The following is a 27002-nucleotide window of genomic DNA, read 5'->3' on the forward strand; positions in this document are numbered from 1 at the left end:
AGCCAAAGTATGGAGAAAGTCATCCTTACAATGCAATCTTCAGGCATGTCAGTGTGATTCTGTGATAACCACTGTGCTTTCCAATAAACTATATGCGACAAAAGCGCAACTTGTGTGTTTCTTCTGAAACACTTCTCAGCTCGACAAAGCACAACGTGTGTATACCCAAGAAAACTCGGGGCTGTAATCGCTGCCAAAGGTGCTTCAACAAAGTACTGAGTAAAGGGTCTGAATACTCATATCGCTGCCAAAGGTGCTTCAACAAAGTACTGAGTAAAGGGTCTGAATACTCATATCGCTGCCAAAGGTGCTTCAACAAAGTACTGAGTAAAGGGTCTGAATACTCATATCGCTGCCAAAGGTGCTTCAACAAAGTACTGAGTAAAGGGTCTGAATACTCATATCACTGCCAAAGGTGCTTCAACAAAGTACTGAGTAAAGGGTCTGAATACTCATATCACTGCCAAAGGTGCTTCAACAAAGTACTGAGTAAAGGGTCTGAATACTCATGTAAATGTGATATTTCAGTTTTAAAAATGTCATACATTTGTTAAAAAAACTCTTAAAAGCTGTTTTTGCTTTGTAATTATGGGGTATTATGGGTAGAATGATGAGGTAAAAAAAAATTTTTGAATCAATTTTAGAATAAGGCTGTAAAGTAACAAAATGTGGAAATGGCAAGAGGTCTGAATACTTTCCGAATGCACTGTGTATTGTAACAATTGTCTCAACCAATGTTTTGAATAGTACTATGCAGGTGTGGGCAATTGTAATTATCAGGTGACATCTTTAAAAAATATATATAAAAAAATACATTTTGGATTAACTTTTACATTTCCCAATGTTCTTCAATTTGGGATTTCATTTTGTCGTCATTGTCATACATGGCAGAGTACCTAGCTAATAAGGCAAGATAGCGCACCTGTTACCCACTCCAGCAAGGCTTACTACTTCTCTTGAAAGCTAAAATGTTTCAAAATCAGTTGAATGTGTGGGTGCATATGGCAGCAGTGCCCATTCTCTTCAGCAAACTTTCACCAAACTTGGCATGTGTTTCAAAACATGCTTCCTACACACGGTCTTGCTCACGCGTGTGGTTACTCTCTCTTGTGGGCAGAGCAGTCTGCTAATCTTTTGATGATTTATTTTCCAGCCCAGCTGTCCATCGCACGAACGTGCGTGCACATTTGTCATAAAATGCATAGATCTATACCTGAATTAGTAGAGCAGCCATAGCGTATTACGATAAACGATGACCCTCACTGAACGAGTGCGGTAGAGTGAATGTCGATAAATATCTGAATAGGAATCCAGTGAATAAATATACAGAGGTTTGTACAAAAGTTGTGTTGACGCATAAAGAGGAGTAGCAGAGAGATAAAGACTGCGCAGAGGATAGGGAAGGGCTGGAGTACGGGAGGAAAAAGAAGCTACATGCTGAAGGCTGCTGAAGGTAAACATGAACAGAGAAATTGTCCTTGAAATACATTGTGGGCCAATAAAGTGTGTTTTTGCGCATGTCTGTGAGTACGTACGCATGCATGCACGTGTCTTTGCGCGCGCGTGTGTTTGCGGTTGGAGTATAATTAGCCAGGAGGCAGTCTGTCTGTAATTAGGAGTAAAACACCTTCACTCACACTCAGAGAGCAGCAGAGAGGGGTGGAGCACATATGTTGTCAATACGTTTTAATTACTTGTTCTAATTCTCCCTTTCCTGTGCTGGACGTGCTAAGACACACTTCCCTCCCGAAGATTTATTGCTGTGGAGTGGAGGTGGTCCTTAAGTGGAGCTATAGTCCCCCCATCAGGCTAGTTATGGAAATGCGCAAATCTCCAATTCTCCTCCATTAGAGGAAATGGCTGTGAGAAGTTGGTAAGTAACACTCGTCCTTAACAACTGAATGTAACCAACAAAGCTAGAAAGAAACTCTTTCTCGTCTCTCTAATCTGACTTATTCTACTTTAGAAAATATCCCCCAATTGGTTAGAAAATGTTACATCATCAATACTTGAACAGGCCAACAGAGCAATAATCCCAGAGATCGATTGTAGGTGATAATAATGGAATGAACCGGAAAACCCATTACCTTGGTGAATTTCACAACACCCTCATAGTCTGAAACCCTTTGACACTCTCGGGTGGCTGTGTTCTGTACATGGAACTCTATGTGAGTTTATTATGTGCTCTGTCTCTATTAAGCCCTATTCGTTTTACTGGGACAGAGGGGCATCATTAGGCCTAATGTCATCCCCTGCTTCCCTCTCCGAGTCCACAGGTCAGCGTGTAAGACGAGAGGGGAGCCTGTAAAAAAGGGGGGTCGACGTGCATTTTAAGAAAAGCCAAAGGACGGCTTTATGTGATCTGTGATCTGGGACAGCTTATTCTCCCTCTCTTTCATGAAGGTAGCCAAGACAAGAGCCGGCAGACTTGGGTCCTTGAGAATTTACAATGGCCACCGGGCCAAGTAAAAAAAGATGGGGGCTGGGAAGTTAGAGGTAAGATTGGTTGGGAGTCAGAAATATCAAAAGAGGAAGGAGGGAGAGAGATGGAGGGAGAGAGATGGAGAGAGAGAATGTGGGAGATGGAGGGAGAGAGAGAGGGGCCGAGATGGAGAAAGCGAGAGCGATGGGGGCGAAAGAGAGAGATGAGGCGCTGGCCGAAACACAGGATTTATATTTAAATCACATCCCCCAGCGTTAACCTGGTGTCTGGGCAGCTGTAGGTTCTCACAGCGTAAAGTATACTGCTCCGGCAGGGCCTATAACCAGCCTTCCTTCTGGCAGATGCACATCATAACGGCAGACGATCACGAAGAGGAGAGGAGGGAGACTTTTCCATAGGCTGCAAGCTGTAGTAGAGAAGACTGGCAGAGGTCAAAAGATGGTAGAGGATTTCCTGACCACCTCCAACTTTACACAGTTGTACATCACAGTTAGATAGACACAGGTGGCTGGCTTTCCGTAGTGTGTTAGGTGTCATCCAAACAAACCTGTTAAATTTACAGTATGTATTCATTTTTCAGGGGATAGATTTTTACAAGAAAAATAAAGACAGTTTGCTGAGCTGGGTTTATAATTGAGCTGAATGGGCATTCAGCTGGAGGACACACACACACACACTATGTACCCTATCCTCCTCAGTATGAACTGTGCTCTTCCATATTGGGTTACCCACTACTAATAGTCCATTTGATTGGTAAGCCCCATGCTCCAGGCATACAATATGGTCTTGTCTCATTACGGACAAATTGCTGCAGGGTGCTGTCTTGGGCCGGTCTATGGGGTGCTGCTGGACTCTAATACCAGAGTAATGATGGCTGCGGCCACCAGATTCCCCACTAATTGAGGTGAAGCTGGATTTTTGTGAGCTGGAATGTGGGTGAGTTGGAGTATTGCTACCAAACGAACGTGCACATTGGCTTCTGTTCCAAGGTGAAACACAGGTCACCTCACCAGTAAGTCCCTGAGCTCCTTATTGCTGCCATAATTTCATGCAACACCTAAAACACCAGTATTACAGTTGAATTGAATATTCCAGTTGAAGTATGACTTTTTACTGAAATACTACCTTCCAATCAGCATTCAGAAAATAACCGAAGGAATTCCTCTGACCAATGGAATCCATGCAGCCATCTCCTCACATACAGTATATTGACATGGAACAGGCACTCAAATACACACACACACGCAGGCGCACACACAATAGACATAGAATTCATCTCACTTCAGTAAACCTCCCTGTCTTTGCCCCTACTGTATGAGTTAGAGGATGTTCCTCCAGCTCAGCCAGTGTCTCTCGCAGCAGCAGTGTTGCTTTACTGTACTGTGTTGCCCCGACGAAGCAAGGGTCTGAACAAACCTCAGCCTCGCTGTGACAAATTGAGAAATGATTGCCTCAATGTGATTGTTTTAATAGTTTGGCTGCGATTGGAATAACAGACAGGGAAGAACGCCGTGTTTTAGTAACAGCAGGCAGGGGTGGTGCGTTTCTGTAACAACAGATTTTAAGATGTTTAACGAAGGCGGTACTCTTGAGCTTCCATCCAACTAGTTTTTTTTGTCTTCCTACTTTTTTATTTGCCAGACTAAGAATGTTATTGTTAGAATGATATGAAGCAAGTAGAAAGTTTATAATGACTATATTAGTAATTGTCGAAAGATTTGAATCTTTTAATAAAACTCAAATGTGTTTTACTGTGCTGTTTCCTTAAGATGGGGAGGAGGTTAGGTTATTTTACTCAGGCAGCTATTAGCCGGGTAGACAGTGTTTGTAATATATTTATTTTCTCTCTGAAGAGCTGAACAAAGAAAAAACAATGGCGGAATGTCCAGCCAGCTCTCATTTGCCAAGGAAAACTGAAGCAGATGTCCGAGAAAGGAGGAATTTCACTTGCTCTGCCAGTGCTCTTGGGAATTTCACCAAGTGAAGTAGACGGGTGGATCGGAGTAGAGAGAAAACCCACGCTCAGGACCCTGACCACGTGATGAACGCTCAGTCCACAGATGACAGTATGTCCTAGACGATGCCTTCATCTGATTAGCCCGTTTTTTTCTTTGATGCTGTTTTTCAGAAGACAAGCTCTGGAGTAGTCTGGTTAAAACAAACTGAATGTTGCACTCAACAAGTGGAACAATGATGAGCAGAGATTTCAGTCTGGTTTAATAACCAGGCTAGTTCAAATCAAAATCAAATCAAATTTATTTATATAGCCCTTCATACATCAGCTGATATCTCAAAGTGCTGTACAGAAACCCAGCCTAAAACCCCAAACAGCAAGCAATGCAGGTGTAGAAGCACGGTGGCTAGGAAAAACTCCCTAGAAAGGCCAAAACCTAGGAAGAAACCTAGAGAGGAACCAGGCTATGTGGGGTGGCCAGTCCTCTTCTGGCTGTGCCGGGTGGAGATTATAACAGAACATGGCCAAGATGTTCAAATGTTCATAAATGACCAGCATGGTCGTATAATAATAAGGCAGAACAGTTGAAACTGGAGCAGCAGCACGGTCAGATGGACTGGGGACAGCAACAGTAGTTAGTTCTGGTTATGGAGGTGGTAACATATGGAGGTGGTAACATGGAGGAATGTTGGAGGTGGTAACACATGAATTGTCGATGATGTGATGCTAGGCAGTGTGGTGTTGATAGTTTGTGTAGTCTGTTGGTGCTCATCTCGCAATCGGAGCCTCACCCCGTTGCAGGCTAAAAAAATACATTCTTCCAAGATTCTTATAATGCCTCATAAAACAACATCTAAAGTACTGGTATACTGACCCACAGTACTAAATTCACAGGCTCACGTAATACATTCAAATCCTTTCAACTGAGTCTCTACAAGCCACATATGTGATGATAGTGTGTTTAGAGAGAATGTATTGAAAAGATGAATGTATGAAAAATATATCTTGAAACAAAATTATAACACACAACTCTGGCCAAATAGTGTTGCAGCTTTGCCACAATTTTCGAAGCTCTCTCCCTCTTTCCCACCCGTGTGATGTAAATGAAACACTATGAAAAATAGCCTCAAACTGCCAACTTCAACAGCTTTCACAGACTTGTGATACTAATGATAAGTGTGTTGGGTTTTGAATAACATTGGTAATGTCTGTGATCTGCTCGTGAAAGTCTTAGCGTACACAAACAGTCAAACTAAATACTCTCTCACAAGATTGGCAGAGAAGGCTGTGAAACATGGCGCCCACCTAAAAAAGAGACCTATATCACCCAATGGCATGATCTGTCGCTGGTCATTGCCAAACCTCAAAAGGTTGGGATTGGAGGAAAGAGCTCCAATCAAGCATATCTGACCTCAGTGTCCCATGCTGCTATTGAAAACATTCTGTCACTTTCCTATTGGGTTGGGCAACTTGACTACTCTTGAGACAGTGCTGCCAATATGGAAGTGAGGTCACAGGGGGATAATACTGCTACTCCCAACGAAAGCTAACTTCTGGGCCTTGGTTTAGAGTGAGAGATAAGTGAGACGAAAGAGGAGAAATGGGGAGCAAGAGGGGGGGGGAGTGACCGCCCACCTCTTGCTCCAAACCTTCCATCCCTACCAGGAGTTCTCGAGGGCCCATTAAACTCATCCTAAAAGCAACAGCCTCGGTCCCAGATCCCCTGCTGTTCAATGGATTCTCCAATCACTCTAAATCACTCTGTAAACAAAGAGGCGGACAAGGAAAGCACAAAACCATGACCAGAAATTCGGAAAGGTCAACTCAGCGCCGGGGGCCTCATTTTTCTTATTCATTTCTGGATGCATTTTCCTCATCAACTGGCAACATCTCACTGGGCACACACTGTTTGAATCAACATTGTTTCAACAAACGTAATTTGTCAACGTATTGTGATGTGGGATCTACAGGGAAAATACATTGGATGTGCAAAAAGTCAACTGTTGTTTTGAAGGTAACATTTCTTTACCACATGATTATGTCATCATGTTTACCAATTTTCAACACGGACAAACACGCCTTGTATAAAATATGTTGAATTCGTGCCTTTGAAACTATATCAGATCTTTAAATTTATATCCACTATCAGAAGGAAAACAAGCTGAGCAGCATCTCCTACTGGAGAGTATGGTATCCATATGGTCTCCCATTTTAACTAAGGCCAGCCCTGCTTAACTTCAATATTTATCACGGAGTATTACCAATGTGCTATTATGTGAAGGGTTATTAAGACACCTCTTAATAGCTAAATAGATTCACTGCTATCCAAATCATTCCAAAGGGTATGTTTAACAGAGAAAATGAAATGTAACAATACTTTATAAGTCATGTATCATCAATGAGGCGGCAGGGTAGCCTAGTGGTTAGAGTGTTGGACTAGTAACCGAAAGGTTGCAAGTTAAAATCCCTGAGCTGACAAGGTACAAATCTGTTGTTCTGCCCCTGAACAAGGCAGTTAACCCACTGGTCGTCATAGAAAATAAGAAAAATATATAACATTTGCTATATAACAAAATAGACAACACATAGGCCTGGAGTTTCAAGCTTTGGTTGATTTAAAATGGTGTCTTCAAAAATCTATGTTAAAGAATAGGATCAAATCCAGTTTGATTTCGTTCTAACCTTTTACTGCAGTGGCTAAATCAGAGTCGCACAGAGTTCTTGGTAGTCTTAAACAAATCTACTCTGAAACAAAAGTACACACCTCACACACATGGTTATGGGATTACAAAAAAAGAAGACACCTGTACCATGTCAGATATAGAGTTGAAATGTATTCGGTTTTGAGTTTGCATCACATTATTACACTTTTTATACATCACAGAAGACCGAAGTATAACAAAACCCTTTGACATACTGTCATACGGCATTTAATAAATCATATTTATCCATGAAATCCCATGAGGTAACTAGGTAATTTGACTGCAGGAAAGGGCTACCTTATATTTTTAGTTGCGACAGAGATGTGAATCCAACATTTCAATTATTCATTTGTAGACAAAATGGATATTGAATTGTTTTTGGTTGTCAAGGCAACCGAATATCAACATTTGAAGGAGATGCTTGGATAGTGCCAGACAGTGTCTGGCTTTAATTCCAGTTTGTTTACAAATTAATAATTGATATGTTGGATTCACGTCTCCATCTCAATCAAAATTCTAAGTTAAAGAATACAACTAAATGAAATTCAAACTTTAAATGGACTTTAAATAAAGTTTGATTTGATTTAGTCCTATTCTTTAAATGATATTTGGTTGCCTTTCATCATTCCAAGATGAAGCAGTAGCAATTGGACGTGTGTTTTGTCCCGTGTAAATATAGTTTCCTCGTTTTGTTTTGTATATATTTCGTATACATTTTAATCTCACTTTCCATCTACAGACTGAATATACTCTCCTGCAACCCGCCTCACCCAATCTGGTACGGATCTGCTATTTTTATACTTTAGAACCGGAACCCCCATCAGCAGCTAGCCAGCTAACTAGCTAGTAGTCAGTTAGCCACTGCTAGCGGTCTTCACCTTTAACTCGGCCACCAGCCAGCTTCAGCTCGGTCAATACCTGCCAGTCTGCACAGCGCAATATCAACCCAGAGCATATCGGACTGCTTTTTCTCCGGATTCCTATTGCAAAATCTGAACTTTTAAAACGGATCCAAGTGGCTACTCCTAGCAAACGTCTCTGTCCTGAAGCAAGCACCAGTTAGACTTGAGCTAACCTCGAGCTAGGACCATCTCCCGGCATGCCAAAGAGGTCCACCAGCTAATTCTTGGGCTACAATGCCTATTTTTGTTGACTTTTGCACTCTCATTGGTTGACTTCAATAATCGTAAAAGCCTTGGTTTCATGCATGTTAACATCAGAAGCCTCATCCCTAAGTTTGTTTTATTCACTGCTTTAGCACACTCGGCCAACCCTGATGTCATAGCTGTGTCTAAATCCTGGTTTAGGAAGGCCACCAAAAATCCTGAAATTTCCATCCCCTACTACAATATTTTCTGACCAGATAGAACTGCCAAAGGGGGCAGAGTTGCAATCTACTGCAAAGATAGCTTGCAGAGTTCTGTCATACTATCCAGGTCTGTGCCCAAAAAAATTGAGCTTTTAAAATATCTTAAAATCCACCTTTCCAGAAACAAGTCTCTCACTATTGCCGCTCTTTATAAATCACCCTCAGCCCCCAGCTGTGCCCTGGACACCATATGTGAATTGATTGCCCCCCCCCCCCACCTATCTTCAGAGTTCATACTGTTAGGTGACCTAAACTGGGATATGCTTAACACCCCGGCCGTCCTACAATCTAAGCTAGATGCCCTCAATACACAAATTATCAAGGAACCTACCAGGTACAACCCTAAATCTGTAACCATGGGCATCCCGTTAAAACACCTCTGCCATCTTCAACCAGGATCACAGCGATCACTGCCTCATTGCCTGCGTCCGTAATGGGTCCGTGGTCAAACGACCACCCCTCATCACTGTCAAACGCTCCCATAAACACTTCAGCGAGCAGGCCTTTCTAATCATCCTGGCACGTGTATCCTAGAATGATATTAACCTCAACCCGTCAGCACACAAGTTCACCCCAGACTAGACTGCCCTTGACCAGCACAAAAACATCCTGTGGTGTTCTGCTTTAGCATCGAATAGCCCCCACGACATGCACCTTTTCAGGGAAGTCAGGAACCAATATACACAGTCATTTAGGAAAGCTAAGGCTAGCTTTTTCAAACAGAAATTTGCATCCTGAAGCACTGATTTAAAAATGTTTTGAGACACTGTAAAGTCCATGCATAATAAGAGGACCTCCTCCCAGCTGCCCACTGCACTGAGGCTAGGAAACACTGTCACCGCCGATAAATCTACGATAATCGATAATTTCAATAAGCATTTTTCTACGGATGGCCATGCTTTCCATCTGGCTTCCCCTATGGCCTACAGCTATGCACCTCCTGCAGCAACTTGCCCCCTCCCCACCCACTTCTTCTTCACCCAAATCCAGACAGTTGATGTTCTGAAATCTGGATCCCTACAAATCAGCTGGGCTAAACAATCTGGACCCTCTCTTTCTAAACTTTTCCACCAAAATTGTTGCAACCCCTATTACTAGCCTGTTCAACCTCTCTTTCGTAGAGTCTGAGATCCCTAAAGATTGGAACGCTACCGTGGTCATCCCTCTCTTCAAAGGGGGAGACACTCTAGACCCAAACTGTTCCAGACCTATATCCTGCCCTGTCTTTCTAAAATCTTCGAAAGCCAAGTGAACAAACAGGTCACCGACCATTTCGAATCCCACCATGCCTTCTCCACAATGCAATCTGGTTTCTGAGCTGGTCATGGGTGCACCTCAGCCACGCTCAAGGTCCTAAATTATATCATAACCGCCATCGATAAAAGACAGTACTGAGGCAGCCGTCTTCATCGACCTGGCCAAGGCTTTCGACTGTCAATCACCACAATCTTATTGGCAGACTCAACAGCCTTGGTTTCTCAAATGACTGCCTCGCCTGGTTCACCAACTACTTCTCAGATAGAGTTCAGTGTGTCAAATCGGAGGGCCTGTTGTCCAGACCTCTGGCAGTCTCTGTGGGGGTGTCACAGGGTACAATTCTCGGCCCGACTCTTTTCTCTCTATATATCAATGATGTTGCTCTTGCTGCTGGGGATTCTCTGATCCACCTCTACTTACGACACTATTCTGTATACATCTGGCTCTTCGTGTTAACAAACCTCCAAACGAGCTTCAATGCCATACAACACTCCTTCTGTGGCCTCCAACTGCTTTTAAATGCTAGTAAAACTAAATGCATGCTGTTCAACTGATTGCACACACTGTACATAAATTTTTCTATTGTGTTATTGACTGTACGTTTGTTTATATGTAACTCTGTTGTTTTTGGCGCACTGCTTTGCTTTATCTTGGCCAGGTCTCAGTTGTAAATGAGAACATGTTCTCAACTGGCCTACCTGGTTAAAAAAAGGTGAAATAATAATATATATATATAAAGGTCACATGTCTGCTACAATAATCTGTGCAGAATCTTGAACAGCATTGATCACTTGCACTATGTAATTTTAAAGTGAACTCAACTGCAATCCAGGTCATTTGGTTCTGTCACGATCATTTAGAGATTGATTTTTTTATTTTATTTTATTTTACCTTTATTTAACCAGGTAGGCAAGTTGAGAACAAGTTCTCATTTACAATTGCGACCTGGCCAAGATAAAGCAAAGCAGTTCGACAGATAAAACGACACAGAGTTACACATGGAGTAAAAACAAACATACAGTCAATAATGCAGTATAAACAAGTCTATATACAATGTGAGGTGAGAAGGGAGGTAAAGGCAAAAAAGGCCATGATGGCAAAGTAAATACAATATAGCAAGTAAAATACTGGAATGGTAGTTTTGCAATGGAAGAATGTGCAAAGTAGAAATAAAAAATAATGGGGTGCAAAGGAGCAAAATAAATAAATAAATTAAAATTAAATACAGTTGGGAAAGAGGTAGTTGTTTGGGCTAAATTATAGGTGGGCTATGTACAGGTGCAGTAATCTGTGAGCTGCTCTGACAGTTGGTGCTTAAAGCTAGTGAGGGAGATAAGTGTTTCCAGTTTCAGAGATTTTTGTAGTTCGTTCCAGTCATTGGCAGCAGAGAACTGGAAGGAGAGGCGGCCAAAGAAAGAATTGGTTTTGGGGGTGACTAGAGAGATATACCTGCTGGAGCGTGTGCTACAGGTGGGAGATGCTATGGTGACCAGCGAGCTGAGATAAGGGGGGACTTTACCAAGCAGGGTCTTGTAGATGACATGGAGCCAGTGGGTTTGGCGACGAGTATGAAGCGAGGGCCAGCCAACGAGAGCGTACAGGTCGCAATGGTGGGTAGTATATGGGGCTTTGGTGATAAAACGGATTGCACTGTGATAGACTGCATCCAATTTGTTGAGTAGGGTTTTGGAGGCTATTTTGTAAATGACATCGCCAAAGTCGAGGATTGGTAGGATGGTCAGTTTTACAAGGGTATGTTTGGCAGCATGAGTGAAGGATGCTTTGTTGCGAAATAGGAAGCCAATTCTAGATTTAACTTTGGATTGGAGATGTTTGATATGGGTCTGGAAGGAGAGTTTACAGTCTAACCAGACACCTAAGTATTTGTAGTTGTCCACGTATTCTAAGTCAGAGCCGTCCAGAGTAGTGATGTTGGACAGGCGGGTAGGTGCAGGTAGCGATCGGTTGAAGAGCATGCATTTAGTTTTACTTGTATTTAAGAGCAATTGGAGGCCATGGAAGGAGAGTTGTATGGCATTGAAGCTTGCCTGGAGGGTTGTTAACACAGTGTCCAAAGAAGGGCCGGAAGTATACAGAATGGTGTCGTCTGCGTAGAGGTGGATCAGGGACTCACCAGCAGCAAGAGCGACCTCATTGATGTATACAGAGAAGAGAGTCGGTCCAAGAATTGAACCCTGTGGCACCCCCATAGAGACTGCCAGAGGTCCGGACAGCAGACCCTCCGATTTGACACACTGAACTCTATCAGAGAAGTAGTTGGTGAACCAGGCGAGGCAATCATTTGAGAAACCAAGGCTGTCGAGTCTGCCGATGAGGATATGGTGATTGACAGAGTCGAAAGCCTTGGCCAGATCAATGAATACGGCTGCACAGTAATGTTTCTTATCGATGGCGGTTAAGATATCGTTTAGGACCTTGAGCGTGGCTGAGGTGCACCCATGACCAGCTCTGAAACCGGATTGCATAGCAGAGAAGGTATGGTGAGATTCGAAATGGTCGGTAATCTGTTTGTTGACTTGGCTTTCGAAGACCTTAGAAAGGCACGGTAGGATAGATATAGGTCTGTAGCAGTTTGGGTCAAGAGTGTCCCCCCCTTTGAAGAGGGGGATGACCGCAGCTGCTTTCCAATCTTTGGGAATCTCAGACGACACGAAAGAGAGGTTGAACAGGCTAGTAATAGGGGTGGCAACAATTTCGGCAGATAATTTTAGGAAGAAAGGGTCCAGATTGTCTAGCCCGGCTGATTTGTAGGGGTCCAGATTTTGCAGCTCTTTCAGAACATCAGCTGAATGGATTTGGGAGAAGGAGAAATGGGGAAGGCTTGGGCGAGTTGCTGTTGGGGGTGCAGTGCTGTTGTCCGGGGTAGGAGTAGCCAGGTGGAAAGCATGGCCAGCCGTAGAAAAATGCTTATTGAAATTCTCAATTATGGTGGATTTATCAGTGGTGACAGTGTTTCCTATCTTCAGTGCAGTGGGCAGCTGGGAGGAGGTGTTCTTATTCTCCATGGACTTTACAGTGTCCCAGAACTTTTTTGAGTTAGTGTTGCAGGAAGCAAATTTCTGCTTGAAAAAGCTAGCCTTGGCTTTTCTAACTGCCTGTGTATAATGATTTCTAGCTTCCCTGAACAGCTGCATATCACGGGGGCTGTTCGATGCTAATGCAGAACGCCATAGGATGTTTTTGTGTTGGTTAAGGGCAGTCAGGTCTGGGGAGAACCAAGGGCTATATCTGTTCCTGGTTCTAAATTTCTTAAATGGGGCATGTTTATTTAAGATTGTTAGGAAGGCATTTAAAAAAAATATCCAGGCATCCTCTACTGACGGGATGAGATCAATATCCTTCCAGGATACCCCGGCCAGGTCGATTAGAAAGGCCTGCTCGCAGAAGTGTTTCAGGGAGCGTTTTACAGTGATGAGTGGAGGTCGTTTGACCGCTGACCCGTTACGGATGCAGGCAATGAGGCAGTGATCGCTGAGATCTTGGTTGAAGACAGCAGAGGTGTATTTAGAGGGGAAGTTGGTTAGGATGATATCTATGAGGGTGCCCGTGTTTAAGGTTTTGGGGAGGTACCTGGTAGGTTCATTGATTATTTGTGTGAGATTGAGGGCATCAAGTTTAGATTGTAGGATGGCTGGGGTGTTAAGCATGTTCCAGTTTAGGTCGCCTAGCAGCACGAACTCTGAAGATAGATGGGGGGCAATCAGTTCACATATGGTGTCCAGAGCACAGCTGGGGGCAGAGGGTGGTCTATAGCAGGCGGCAACGGTGAGAGACTTGTTTTTAGAGAGGTGGATTTTTAAAAGTAGAAGTTCAAATTGTTTGGGTACAGACCTGGATAGTAGGACAGAACTCTGCAGGCTATCTTTGCAGTAGATTGCAACACCGCCCCCTTTGGCAGTTCTATCTTGTCTGAAAATGTTGTAGTTTGGAATTAAAATGTCTGAGTTTTTGGTGGTCTTCCTAAGCCAGGATTCAGACACAGCTAGAACATCCGGGTTGGCAGAGTGTGCTAAAGCAGTGAATAGAACAAACTTAGGGAGGAGGCTTCTAATGTTAACATGCATGAAACCCAGGCTATTACGGTTACAGAAGTCGTCAAAAGAGAGCGCCTGGGGAATAGGAGTGGAGCTAGGCACTGCAGGGCCTGGATTAGACCAAGGTGCAGCGTGGTAGGCATACATCTATTTTTTTATTTAAATGACACCAAAAAACAACTAAATACAAAACGAACATAACGCTACATGCAGTGCAGAAAGCAACTACACACAAACAAGATCCCACAAACTAAGGTGAGAAAAAAGGCTGCCTAAGTCTGATCCCCAATCAGAGACAACGATAGACAGCTGCCTCTGATTGGGAACCATACCCGGCCAACAAAGAAATAGAAAAACTAGAATGCCCACCCAAATCACACCCCACCCTAACCAAATAGAGAAATAAAAAGGCTCTCTAAGGTCAGGGCATGACAGGTTCTGCTTTTAGATGAAGCACAATGATAACACATTAATTTGTTTTATACATAAAACATATTTGACATTATATTCACATTTGAACTTTATTGTGCTTTTAGTTCATTGATGTGCAACTGGCAGCCCGCGCCCCCGTTTTTGAAGGACCCCAAAAATAAAATAGTAATAATAAATGTATTGTTGGGGATGTTACGAGTTAGAATAGTAGACTACACAAGGGGCAATTTTGATTGATTTTGTTAGTCTCACTCAGATATATTAAAAACTGCATTTCTCTGCATATCTCTTCACCCTAAGGCAAAATTTGTAGAATTGCAGGTATGGATGTAGGTACGCAGACCCGCGAGCAACTGTGGCCCCTCATGATGAATTCAGGTTTTTTTTGTGGCCCCCACCTCATCAAAGTTCCCCATTCCTGTTTTAAATGGTTGAAAGCGCTGTAGTAACACATTTAGATGACAACTAAAGCAGAAATCTGACATCATTTTTTCATTGGAATTTGGTTGCGCTTTCAGATGGTTGAAAACAGTGATAACAGATTGGGAATACAACAAACGTATGTCAGTCTGTGTGGGTGGATAAAGGTTGAAATCTCACTGATCGTTGTCACAACCAAATTCTACCCACATTTCCACGTTTAAATGACTTGGACTCCTTGGTTGTTTGCATGTATCATCATGGAATCCTTTTACCTCTATCTATTAGTTCTAAGTTGTAATACTGTACCCGTATCGGAGAAGGCTGGTGGGAGGAGCTTTAGGAGGGTGGGCTCATTGAAATGGCTGGATTGGAAAAAATGGAAATGACTCAGACATGTGGTTTCCACATGTTTGATAACATTCCATGTATTCCTTTCCAGCCAATACAATGAGCCTGTCCTCCTATAGCTTCTCCCACCAGCATCCACTGACCCGTGTGGCCAAGTTTGGATGGCATGCTAATGCAGTAGCTAGATGTCATTTGACAGGTATGGACAGCTGGGTTCTTTATAATCTTTGGAGAAGGATCAAATGTCCAGGGGGCCTAGTGTCACTCTCCCCTCAACTCCCAAAAGACCAGTGATGATGACAGCTTGTTGAATTCAGATGTTTCTGCTTCCCCAAATCTCCAGTGTACATCACGGAAGTACACATCTCTTGGCAGAGCTCACTATGTAGAAATAACTCATGTCGGATCTGTTGGCTATCAGCTTGGAGTTGAGCCCTTGGATGAAGCTCGACTGGCATCATGGCCATTCTTTTCGGGGGAAATGCGATCAATATGCATCATTTCTTCTGTCTTTGGTGACGCATCAAAAAACGATATGGGTTCAGAAACTGTTTCTCCCTAAATCTCCCCATGTTGTTTTGAAGTACATTACGCTCTGTGGCGAACATCTATGTACGTTTTTCCACTGTAGGCTACTGTTCATATAGAGAGCATAGTGCCATTCGTATCCATAAACATGTCACCGCCTCTCACCGTACTACCGCCATCCCTCCGCTATTCTATGAACGCATGCATAACCACATACCCTAAATACTGCCATAAACACAAGTGAAGTGGACGCTAAAATAACACGCCAGGCGTCTTCTCGCCACGACCGTGCCCGATGTCAAGCCCCGGACTCCTCTGTTTGTCTTGGATGGTCTACAGGAGCCGCAAAACAAATGGATGACCCTCTGAACTTACAGAACTTTAAGTCCAATAAGGTTTGGGCCTGAAGCTTCATCGGACTGCACAGAGGAAGGAAGGAAAGAAGGAGGGAGGGAACTCCTACAACAGGCAATGAGGTGGCCACTGTCATGCCTTACTAACCTTTACAGTTGGGTTTATAGGACTGGTGGAGACAGTGGGAGGGGGACATGACAGCTAGGCCTCTGGACAGGTATCCCAGGAGCCTTTGCTCTGACTCTGACTGGATGATATTGTTGAGTTAGTTGTTGGTTGGTTGGTGGCCACGGAGGACTGCAATGAGAGTTGAAGCATCGTTCGGAACAAGCGTGAAATCCAACCCGTGGGAGCTTGTAGAAGTCTAGGATGTGCTACAGTAAAACTATTCCCCCCCTCACCTCTGTATCGGTTCTCTCTTGTGGCTCTTTACCAACTGCAGGCAAAAACGTTTGCAAGTTCACATGTTTTGGTCTCTATGGAGACACTAACATCTAGAACGTTTACAAGATATTCAGTAGTGTTTTATCAACAAACCCGACCTATAAAATCTATAATTTACTGTCATTTTGCAGTCCGTTCCAAATATCCCCTCATAACACTACTCTTGGTGGTGTTTCGGTCTCGCCTCCATCCATCTCTCAGTTTTGCAGCTCCCACCCGTGAGTTGTTTTTCTTGTGGGGGTGATCTATCCCTGTGAGGTCATGCTTTGGATCGGGTAGTTCTGTGGGGGTGTGAATGGGAGGAGCCTGGAATCCACCTCAGAAGCCCAGCCTGGTCACTGATTGGTGGTAAAGTATTTTTCCATACCCACTAGTGGTCGTGAGGAGGGTTCTAAAATGCCCTTGGTAGTTCAGTGTGACAATATGTTTGCTATTAAAGAACTAAAAAATAGTCTCAGTGGATAAAGAGCGATGTATTGTATGGATGCTGAATTAAATCAGATGTATGTCATAGAATCCAAAAAGGCTTCTACCTGGAACCTACAATGGCTATTCTCCAATTGGGACAGCCGAAGATTCCTTTTTAGGTTCTAGGTAGCACTTTGCTTTCTAAGAGTGTAGAGGAGGGGTTCTTAAACTTTTTCAGCCTGGGACCCAAATTAGAAATGCTGGGACCAAAGCTTACAAAAACATGCAACTATACGTACATATCGGTACATTTCATTGCCCTTATGCCCATTAACAAATGCAACATAGACAAATAACAATTAAATGAAATACCCATATAAATAGCTATACATGTTTGTTTTTTCCCCCATTACAAACACTCTTACATATGTGTCTAGGTTGGAACTGTTGCTGTTAAAATACAATAAATCATTTTTATTCTGAACTGGAATAAACTGATTGTTCACACACAGTCCTAATGATAGGTGTGTGACTGGTTGAAGTTTTCAGCAAGCAGGTCTATTCTGGGCTCAGTTGTTGACAGTTGAGAACCCTGACTTGCGCAGGTATGTGGTGCCAAACTGGATCAGAACATCTACTGCTTTCTGAGTCAGTTTCTCAGCCTCAAAAGGCATCTTGCGTCAATCAGTGTATTCCAGTTCAGAATAAAAAATAAATTATTGCTTGTATTTCAACAGCAACAGTTTCTGTACTGTTACTTAGGGTTGCTAGCTAGCTATTGGCTGTGTTCAAGGGGATTTTTTGAAAGAGAAACTCACACCTTTTTATTAGTTATTTATTTAGCCTTTATTTAACTAGGCAGGTCAGTTAATAAGAACAAATTCTTATTTACAATGACGCCCTACAACAGCCAAACCCAGACGATGCTAGGCCAATTGTGCGCCGCCCTATGGGACTCCCAATCACAGCCGGATGTGACACAGCAACATCCACTACTATGAGAGATGGTACTCCCTCATTTCTGCTTAACATCACCTGTTATAAAATGACAACAATGCCTTGCTAGCGGATTTACTGTCGAAGCCCTGTTTTCTGAAGCACTGTTTTCTGAAGCCCTGTTTCCTGAAGCACTGTTTCCTGAAGCCCTGTTTCCTGAAGCCCTGTTTCCTGAAGCCCTGTTTCCTGAAGCCCTGTTTCCTGAAGCACTGTTTTCTGAAGCCCTGTTTCCTGAAGCACTGTTTTCTGAAGCTTTCTGCCCTGTCCTGAAAGAATTCTCTGGGTTTACCATCATGCTGTGGATGTTTGGTCAAGACGTGTCGTTTTCATTTGTTCGTTTTGAGAGACCCATTACTAAGCACGTCCCTGCACAAAACACATTGTGGGCACTCCTCGTTTTTTCTCAAAGTTAGTATTAAACCAAGAGAGAGAAACTCAAACTATTTGTGTTTCATGACAATTGAACTCAGTCAGAACTTGTGGCTAGCTTGAGTCCATTCGATGACAGCGGTGAGTGATGGCGAGTGGGAATTACAAGCCAGTGGCTGACAGCGCATCATCTACTGCTGAACAACAGCACTGCAGCGTGTGGGTCACGTAGTAATCTTCATGAAAACGAAAAAGAAAAAAAAAGATCTGGTAAACCTTGAAGCACTCAGATCTACCACACACTCGCGCAGCTGCCAAACTGAGCAGAGACACCGTTGCTAAGCAGAGAGCGCACTGAACAGAGAGTGCAGTTGCACTTGGCCAAAATCAATTACAGTCATTAATGAAATAATGATAAATGTACTCTGGCACCATTAACAGGTCTGCGACCCACTTTGAGAAAGGCTGGTGTAGAGAAGTGGAAGTGTCATGGACTTGAACTCGACCATCATCTCTAGTGAGATGGCTCCTTGACTCTGCATTTCCTCATACCCATTACAAACAGCAAAATACAGCCACCTTGTACAGTAGATATCAACTTCAAACTGGATTTGATGGGACTAACCACAAGAATAGAGCATTGGGGAGCTTCATACAAAGTATGAGCTAGTACGTACCATCATAAACATATGGAATGGTTTAATTATTTGATTGTATCACTTCGCAAAGGACTGCATCATTTTATGGAAGCCCGCACGGCTCGAAGCGATGATGAACTGTCAACAGACCATTTGCAAGTTTCTCTGATTACACAATTGGCCCGCTCCACCAGAGAGAGACTCTTGTTTGATATTTTATGACTATGGTAGGGGCTTTTGGCCACGGGCCCCCTTTTTAGTGAGTCTATGAAGAATAGCGTGTCACTGTCCATTCTGAGTGGTTTTATGTTCAGTTTGTCTTGGCCCGAGAGCGCATATCACTCCAATGACATTCTACAGATATTTCCAGATTTTATTTGCGCCACGTTCATCTGTCTCTCTCTTTTTCTGTCCTCTTCTGGCCGCATTCATATCTTCTCCTATCCTCGCTTTCTCTCCCTCCCGTCCTGTGACAATGCTCTGCTCTGGCACTTACAGCAATTCAGACCGCTCCTTTGCTACCACATTCCACAGATTTGTGACTTCCATGAATCTGTTCCTCCATCCTCCATTGCTTCGACCATTCCACCTCTCCCTCCATCGCTGAGAGACTGATAGGGATGGAGGGCTGGAGCAAGTCCTTGTCAAGTCTGGGAGTGTGTCAAACCGTTCCTCACGGTCTGCTTATCCTTACCCCCACTCCTCCCCTCCCCTGTACCCACTTGTAGGTAACCTGCTTGTCGAACATCTCTTTCCAGAATCATGGGTTACATGGAGTGTCCCGGTCCTTTCAGTATCACGAGCCAGTCACACTCACATCCTTTGATGTGTCACTGTTGTCTCTTTTGGTAATAGTGTAATAGTGATGGCGTTAGGCTACCATAGGTTGTGTAAGTAGCGGGGTTATTGTTGCTGGTAGCATTATCCATGTGTGTGCTGTCTCTGTGGGAGTGACAGTCCAAAGCGCAGCTCAGGCCTGTTTGAGTCAGCATTAAGTGATGCTATGTTATTTTTCTTGATTTCTGAGTTTGGTACAACGTGGCGGAAGATTTTATTCCCCACTGAAGGCCTAGGTCCAAAAGCCACGGTTCGCCACTGGTACCCACGGTCGGTCGGAGCAGTCCAACGAGCCCGTTGGGGCCCGCCGAGGCATGCTAAAGTCATCAGGACACATGATGTCATTCAGGAGTCAGACCACAACTCTTCCCCCCTCTCTCCACCCATTCAAAAGGGAAATGAGATACTTATGTTTTTGTTGTTTATTCTTCGTTGAACCTCGGTTTAAAGACACAAGGAAAAGTGAAAAGAGATCTATTCATTTCGATTCATTTTAGATTCCTTTTCAATGTAAAGTGCATGAAATTAGATTTTCATCCCCGGGTCTCTGTCAGTTGTCAAGTATTCCAGTTTTTGGGACATTTCTCTCTGTACATTGATTCAGTCTTGGATTATTTCGCTGAAATGTATCAAATGTTTCAATGTGTCATCTTGAACCATGGAGCCATCCAGCAATGTTTAAGAGAAGACTGCACAACGCAAGACAAAGACTTATTTCCTCAGAAAATGAAAGTCTTGGTGAAAACAAAATTATTCATCCCGTTTTGAAATGGTTGCAAGGCTCACCATGTACTGATCTGTGCATATACATTTTTGCTGAGGATATTGAATTTACAGGGAAAGAAACATTCTTCCAAACATTCCTAAGACACCCATTACACACACACACACTGATCTTTGCTCTGTGACCTGACTGACCCAGTGATAGCAGAGTTGCAATATGAGATCGAAGGAGAGGGTGGGTGAGGTGCTGGTGGATGAGGTGCTGGTGGTGGTGGTGGTATACTCACTATGAGGGACAATGTGTTTATTTGCAGAGTCTGATTTACAGGAGTGTTGACAGGTACAGATGGACTTCACGCCTAGTCCCACTACCCTATATCTATCAGCGGCCCTCCCATCATCCATCCTCCCTCCCCACGCCTGTTTATTAGGCCAGCTGGGGGTGTTGGAGGGGGCGAGCCTGCACCCCCACCGCGATGTTGGACCGGGACCCCCCGAACACACACAAAGCAACAGACTAAGGAACTGCGGGAAAAATCCGCTAAAACACTGTCATGGTTTGGTGTTGATAGCTCTATATCCCTTGTTCTCCTTGGAGTGAAACAGAGCAGACAAACCTACACATGGAAGAAGGGAGGGAAAGATAAACAAACCGATGGATTTTTCTCTTTCCTTCTCTCTTTTGCTCTGTCAAACACACTCTTAGATGGCCATTAGACGAGTTTTGATAATACTACAAGTGTTAGGGCTTTACTGACATTGGCATATCTGTCCTGGCAAATGTTCTCATGTGGGAGAAACAGACAGGGAGGACATAAATACAACTGATAAAGAAAGGAGGGAAGACAAACTGAAAGATAAAATGCAAGCCTGTTTCATGGTTAATTAAAGCCTATTTGTATAACCTCTATGAGAAACAGACTTACCAGATGTAGGATCTTAATTTGATGACACTTTTGTTGCTGAGAATTCAGGAGATGCAAACTTGTAGTGTTTTTTAGTTTTTTTTTTTAAAGGCTTCTTCTAATTTCCACTTTGAAATTTCAGACTTAATATGACTTAACAAAAAATGTATCAACCCCTACAAAAAAAATGGAATTAACTATAATACACGTAATAATTCACATTTCCTGATACTGTAGGATAATTTTCCTGCTGTAGCAAACTGGCTCAAATGAAGATCCTACATCTGTAGTTTCAGATGATATACAGGTAACTATTGTTTTTATCTTAAATTCTCAAGTACCAGTACAGGTAAATAAATGTAATAGCCACATGATTATCTAGCTCAGTGAGAAAAGGGTGGTCGCCGTGGTCCACCTAAGTAGATGGTTGTGGACATGAGCCTGTAACCCAGAGTACATGTATCACTGTCACTTGCTGTACTGTAAGTCATTAGTCCTATCGAGGAGTGATTCCTTAGCATGGTGCATGGCTAGAACCCCTCCCTTTGACCTCTCTGTGGTCTCTCCCCTTACAGGCTCATTGTGAGCTATAAGCTGTGGTAATGTTGTGTTGAGATCAGAATTGTGGGGGTTTTCTATTGCTTTTGGCACAACGCTAGCCCTCTATTTCATTGTAAGAAATCAAGCAAAACCTTCCTCATCTGACAAATTACAACTACTGTTTGTTTTCAGGCCAAGTAATCACAGGTATCAGGCTAAACGGCCCTGGGGAAAGGCAGGCTACTTCACGGAGAATTTACTCGATATTAGCTTTCACAAAACATTGCGGTGCTCTCAAAGAGGGTTACTATGTAAGCAAATAAACAGGATCATTTAAAAAAAAAAGGTGGAGTGAAGATAGTCGTGATCCAGCCAGCATCCGTTTTGGCAGCAAGCACGGGTATGTTCTCAGGGGAACTCAGAGAGAGTTCTAGTAAAGCATAATGGCAATGAACCTAGCTGTTATCGGCTTGCGCTTTAAACAGGTTCTGCAGTATGAAACTCAAGATGATCTTTTCAATTAGGCCAGCGCTGGTCAGCACACCGTTTTACAGTGCCTTCAGAAAGTATTCACTCACACTCATTTACTTTTTCCACATTTTGTTTTTACAGCCCAAATTGAACATGTATTACATTGAGATTTTCTGAAACTGGCCTACACACCATACCCCAAAATGTTGAAGTAGAATTCTGTTTTTACAAATTAATTACACATTAAAATCTGAAATGTCTTGAGTCAAAACATATTCAACCCCTTTGTTGTGGGTTTCCAGGGCTCCCCGCTCTGTGCTCATGGGTCAGAGCGACCCAGCCAGCCACTACACAGGTCCAGTCGTGCTCCGCTGTGTGCTAGAGATTAGCCAAGTGTTATTGTTGTGCTCTGTTATGCTTGCATAAATACATTTGGGAGTAAAGATTTGCTTAACAAATCACATAATAAGTTGCATGGACTCACTGTGTCCAATAATAGTATTTAACATGATTCTTGAAAGACTACTATGTAAGGTCCCTCAGTCGAGCAGTGAATTTCAAACAGTTTGAATCACAAAGGACCAGGGAGGTTGTCCACTGCCTCGCAAAAATATAAATAAAAAGCAGACATTGAATATCCCTTTAAGCAACGGTGAAGTTATTCATTACAATTTGTATGGTGAATCAATACACCCAGTCACTACAAAGTTGCAGACATCCTTCCTAACTTAGTTGCCAGAAAGGAAGGAAACCACTTAGGAATTTCACAATGAGGCCAATGGTGACTTAAAACAGTTACAGAGTTTTTAATGGCTGCGGATAGGAGAAAACTGAGGATGGATCAACAACATTGCACTTACTCCACAATATTAACCTAAATGACAGAGTGAAAAGAAGGAAGCTTGTACAGAATAAAAATATTCCCAAAAAATCTATCCTGATTGCAACAAGGCACTAAAGTAATACTGGGGGAAAAAATGGCAAAGCAATTAACTTTTGTCCTGAATAGAATGTGTTCTGTTTGGGTCAAATCCAATGCAACACATTACAGAGCACCACTGTCCATATTTTCAAGCATAGTGGTGGCTGCATCATGTTATGGGTATGCTTGTAATCGTTAAGGACTGGAGTTTTTCAGGGTAAAAAAATAAACAGAATGGAGCTAAGCATAGGCAAAATCCTAGATAAAAACCTGGTTCAGTCTGCTTTCCACCAGACAGGGAGGTGAATTCACCTTTCAGCAGGACAATATGTAAGCACATGGCAAAATCTACACCTTACCAAGAAGGCAGTGAATGTTTCTGAGTGTCCGAGCTACAGTTTTGACTTGAACCTATTTAAAAATGTATGGTAAGACCAGGAAATGGTTGTCTAGTAATGATCAACAATCAATTTGACAAATCTTGAAGAATTTTAAAAATAATAATATGGCAAATGTTGCACAATCCAGGTGTGGAAAGCTCTTAGAGACTTACCCAGAAAGACTCACAGCTGTAAGGTGCTTCTACAAAGTATTGACTCAGGGGTGTGAATAGTTATGTAAATGCAATAGTTCTGCATTTCATTTTCAAAATAACATTTCTCAAAACAAGTTTTCACTTTGTCATTATGGGGTATTGTGTGTAGAAGGGTGAGGAAAAAATCAATTGAATCCATTTTGAATTCAGACTGTTACACAACAAAATGTGGAAGTCGACGGGTATGAATACTCTCAGAAGGCACTGTATATAAACACTTTATAAATCCTCTGTATGAGGTAGTTGGTAGTGCTAGCTCAGGGACATTCAGGGCCAGTTTCTCTAGCCTGGAGAAACTCTCTCTCTCTCGCTGTCTCTCTGTCTCTGTGTGTGTGTGTGTGTGTGTGTGTGTGCGTGCGCGTGCGCATGGGCTTATTTAGAAATAGGGGCCTTCTCAGATGTTTCATGGGCTTTATAACAAACCACAATCCGCCAGAGCGAAAAGAGAAAAAAACCTTGGATCATGATCTTTTGATTTGCCTTTTGGAATTATTGCCTTTGTCTGCAGTAAGAAAAATATACATGTTTCATTTGGGGGGGAAATCAGAGACAGAGCCGAGGGGAGGCTGCCAGCAGCGAGAGGAGAGGCAGGGCTACGGAGAATCACGTCTCCGCTTGGCAGGAAATTACAAATCCACCCTTCAGACAACCGTGTCCTACCTGTACCTAACTGGGCCCCTCCAAATGGTCCGGCTGCCAGGCAGCATAACTGTAACCACCCCAAACACAACCCCTCTCTGTGTGTGCCACAGGTTATGGGGAAAAGGCTGGCCCAAGTCCCTCAGCAGGTCTCCATCTGTATTTCTCGCTCTTTCTATGTCTGCATCTCTCTCTCTCTGTCTCTGTCTCTGTCTCTCTGTGTGTGTGAAAAGAGTGCATCATTTATTCCTGGGAATCGCATTGTGTTGCAAAGTCATCATATGTCTATGAGCAATTGGATTAAATCCCTATGTAACATCGCTCAGAGATCTGCAAGAGTCACAAACTACAACCTTACAAGATGTTTTACCACCTTATTGGCATATTCAATTAAAAACATGATTCTTCTAACACGGAACCCAAACCGGCTGCGTGCGTGCATCATTTTGCGATCACGACACGCTGGTGAAAATATCAAAACAAACTCTGAACCAATTACATTAATTTAGGGACAGGTCGAAATTAATTAAACATTTATGGCAATTTAGCTAGCTAGCTTGCACTTGCTAGCAAATTTTTCCTATTTAGCTAGCTTGCTAATCTGTCCGGTGACATAAACATTGAGTTGTTATTTTACCTGAAAAGCACAAGGTCTTCTACTCCAACAATTAATCCACACATAAAACGGTCAACCGAATCGTTTCTAGTCATCTCTCCTCCTTCCAGGCTTTTTCTTCTTTGAACTTATATGGTGATTGGCATCTAAACTGTCATAGTATTACCACAACGACCAACAACACAGTTTGTCTTTCAATCACCCACGTGGGTATAACCAATGACGAGATGGCACGTGGGTATCTGCTTCTATAAACCAATGAGGAGATGGGAGAGGCAGGACTTGCAGCGCGATCTGCGTCACAAATAGAATTGACTTCTATTTTAGCCCTTGGCAACGCAGCCGCTCGCTGATGCGTGCGAGCAGTGTGGGTGCAATAAATTAATAATATAGATTTCTACATTTATGTTGCAACCCGAGCGGTGTGGCCGGGGTGTTAGATTCATGGTTACTGAGAAATCAAATTGTTGATTAATTCAAACATTTATCACATGCAAACACACGCTCATGCTCACACACACATACAATGTATGCATTACATCGCTCAATTCATAATAAACACACTCACACAAAGAATCAGGCCATAGATGTACAGCGATTGACTATCTGTCTCCTCACTCCTCATCCCATCTGAAGGTGGGACATTTTGATGAGGATCCAAGTGAACAGAACACATGGCGTATAAACTGCTGTCCAAATGACTGGGGCCCCATTAGGAAATCAGCACTACATCAGTGGGAGGAGAGGCTGGGAAGAGATGAGAAATTGAGGTTTATGGTGAACTGTATGTCTTCCATATGCCGGGGCGATTACCACTTGCCACAGGCTGTGAGCGATGAGCCCAGCTGGGGGATGCTGAGGGGGATGGTCCAGCGTGGCCATTGGTCAACAGCTGCTGATGTCATTATTGGGGGGGGTCCAATGTCTCTCTCCTATAGCTTGGCCCCTGACTGACGAGGTTATACATGACATTATATCTTATATCAAGGTTATATATACAGTGCTTTCTGAAACTATTCACACCCTTGATTCTTTTCCACATTTTGTTGTTTTACAGCCTAAATTTAAAATGGATTATTTTGAGAATTGTTGGTCATTGGCCTATACACATTACTCTGTAATGTCAAAGTGGAATAATGTTTTACAAATGTTTAAATAATTCATTACAAATTAAAAGCTGAAATGTTTTGAGTCAATAAGTAATCAACCTCTTTGTTATGGTAAGCCTAAATAAGTTCAGGAGTAAAATTTCACTCCCCCTCCCTGGTGCTCGAAGGTGCCAGGCTTCCCAGCATTATGCACTCCAGCCACCACCATTTCGCACACCTGCCTTCCCTCCGTCACGCGCATCAGTGATTATTGGACTCACCTGGACTCAATCACCTCTGTCATTTACCTGTGTGCTGATGTTTTGTTACCCATCTGTTCCTGAATAAATGTTGACTCTCCGTACCTGCTTCTCATCTCCAGCGTCGGTCCCTACAGAATGCTGAAGCCATCATACGAAGCATTGGGGAGTGCTGGTGTTCCGGTTGGTGGTGACGTCGGGTCCGGAGGCCGCCACCGATGGAACCGGGGGTGCCTAAGCCAGCTCGTCGGGCTGTCACGCCCTAGCTGGCTCGAGAGGTTCTTGCCCCGATTGGCTCGGAAGGCGCCCATCCCACGTCAGACCTCAGCCAAATTGTCAGGTTTTTACGCCCAGCTGGCTCGTCAGGCTGCTACGCCTGTACCTGCTTCACATCTCCAGCATCGGTCTCTACACAACAAGTCACATAATAAGTTGTGTGTACTCACTGTGTGCAATAATAGTGATAAGCATGATTTTTTTTATGACTAACTCGTCTCTGTACCCCACACATACAATTATCTGTAAGATCCCTCAATCGAGCAGGGAATTTCAAACACAGATTCAACCACAATGACCAGGGAGGTTGTCCAATGCCTCAGAAAGAAGGGCAGCTTTTGGTGGATGGGTGTAAAATAAAAAAAGCAGACATTGAATATCCCTTTGAGCATGGTGAGGTTATTAATTAC

At 43.1% G+C, this 27002-nt stretch overlaps 1 long non-coding RNA gene across 1 annotated transcript; it reads left to right on the forward strand.

Moving 5' to 3' along the window:
- Positions 1 to 1627: 1627 nt before the first annotated feature.
- On the forward strand, positions 1628 to 26969 carry LOC116357484 (uncharacterized). The gene is made up of 2 exons (XR_004205490.1): positions 1628 to 1873; positions 26439 to 26969. It is a non-coding gene; the product is annotated as an uncharacterized LOC116357484 (long non-coding RNA).
- Positions 26970 to 27002: the final 33 nt, after the last annotated feature.

The sequence above is a fragment of the Oncorhynchus kisutch genome, linkage group LG25 (genome assembly GCF_002021735.2).
Source record: "Oncorhynchus kisutch isolate 150728-3 linkage group LG25, Okis_V2, whole genome shotgun sequence".
Lineage (NCBI taxonomy): Eukaryota > Metazoa > Chordata > Actinopteri > Salmoniformes > Salmonidae > Oncorhynchus > Oncorhynchus kisutch.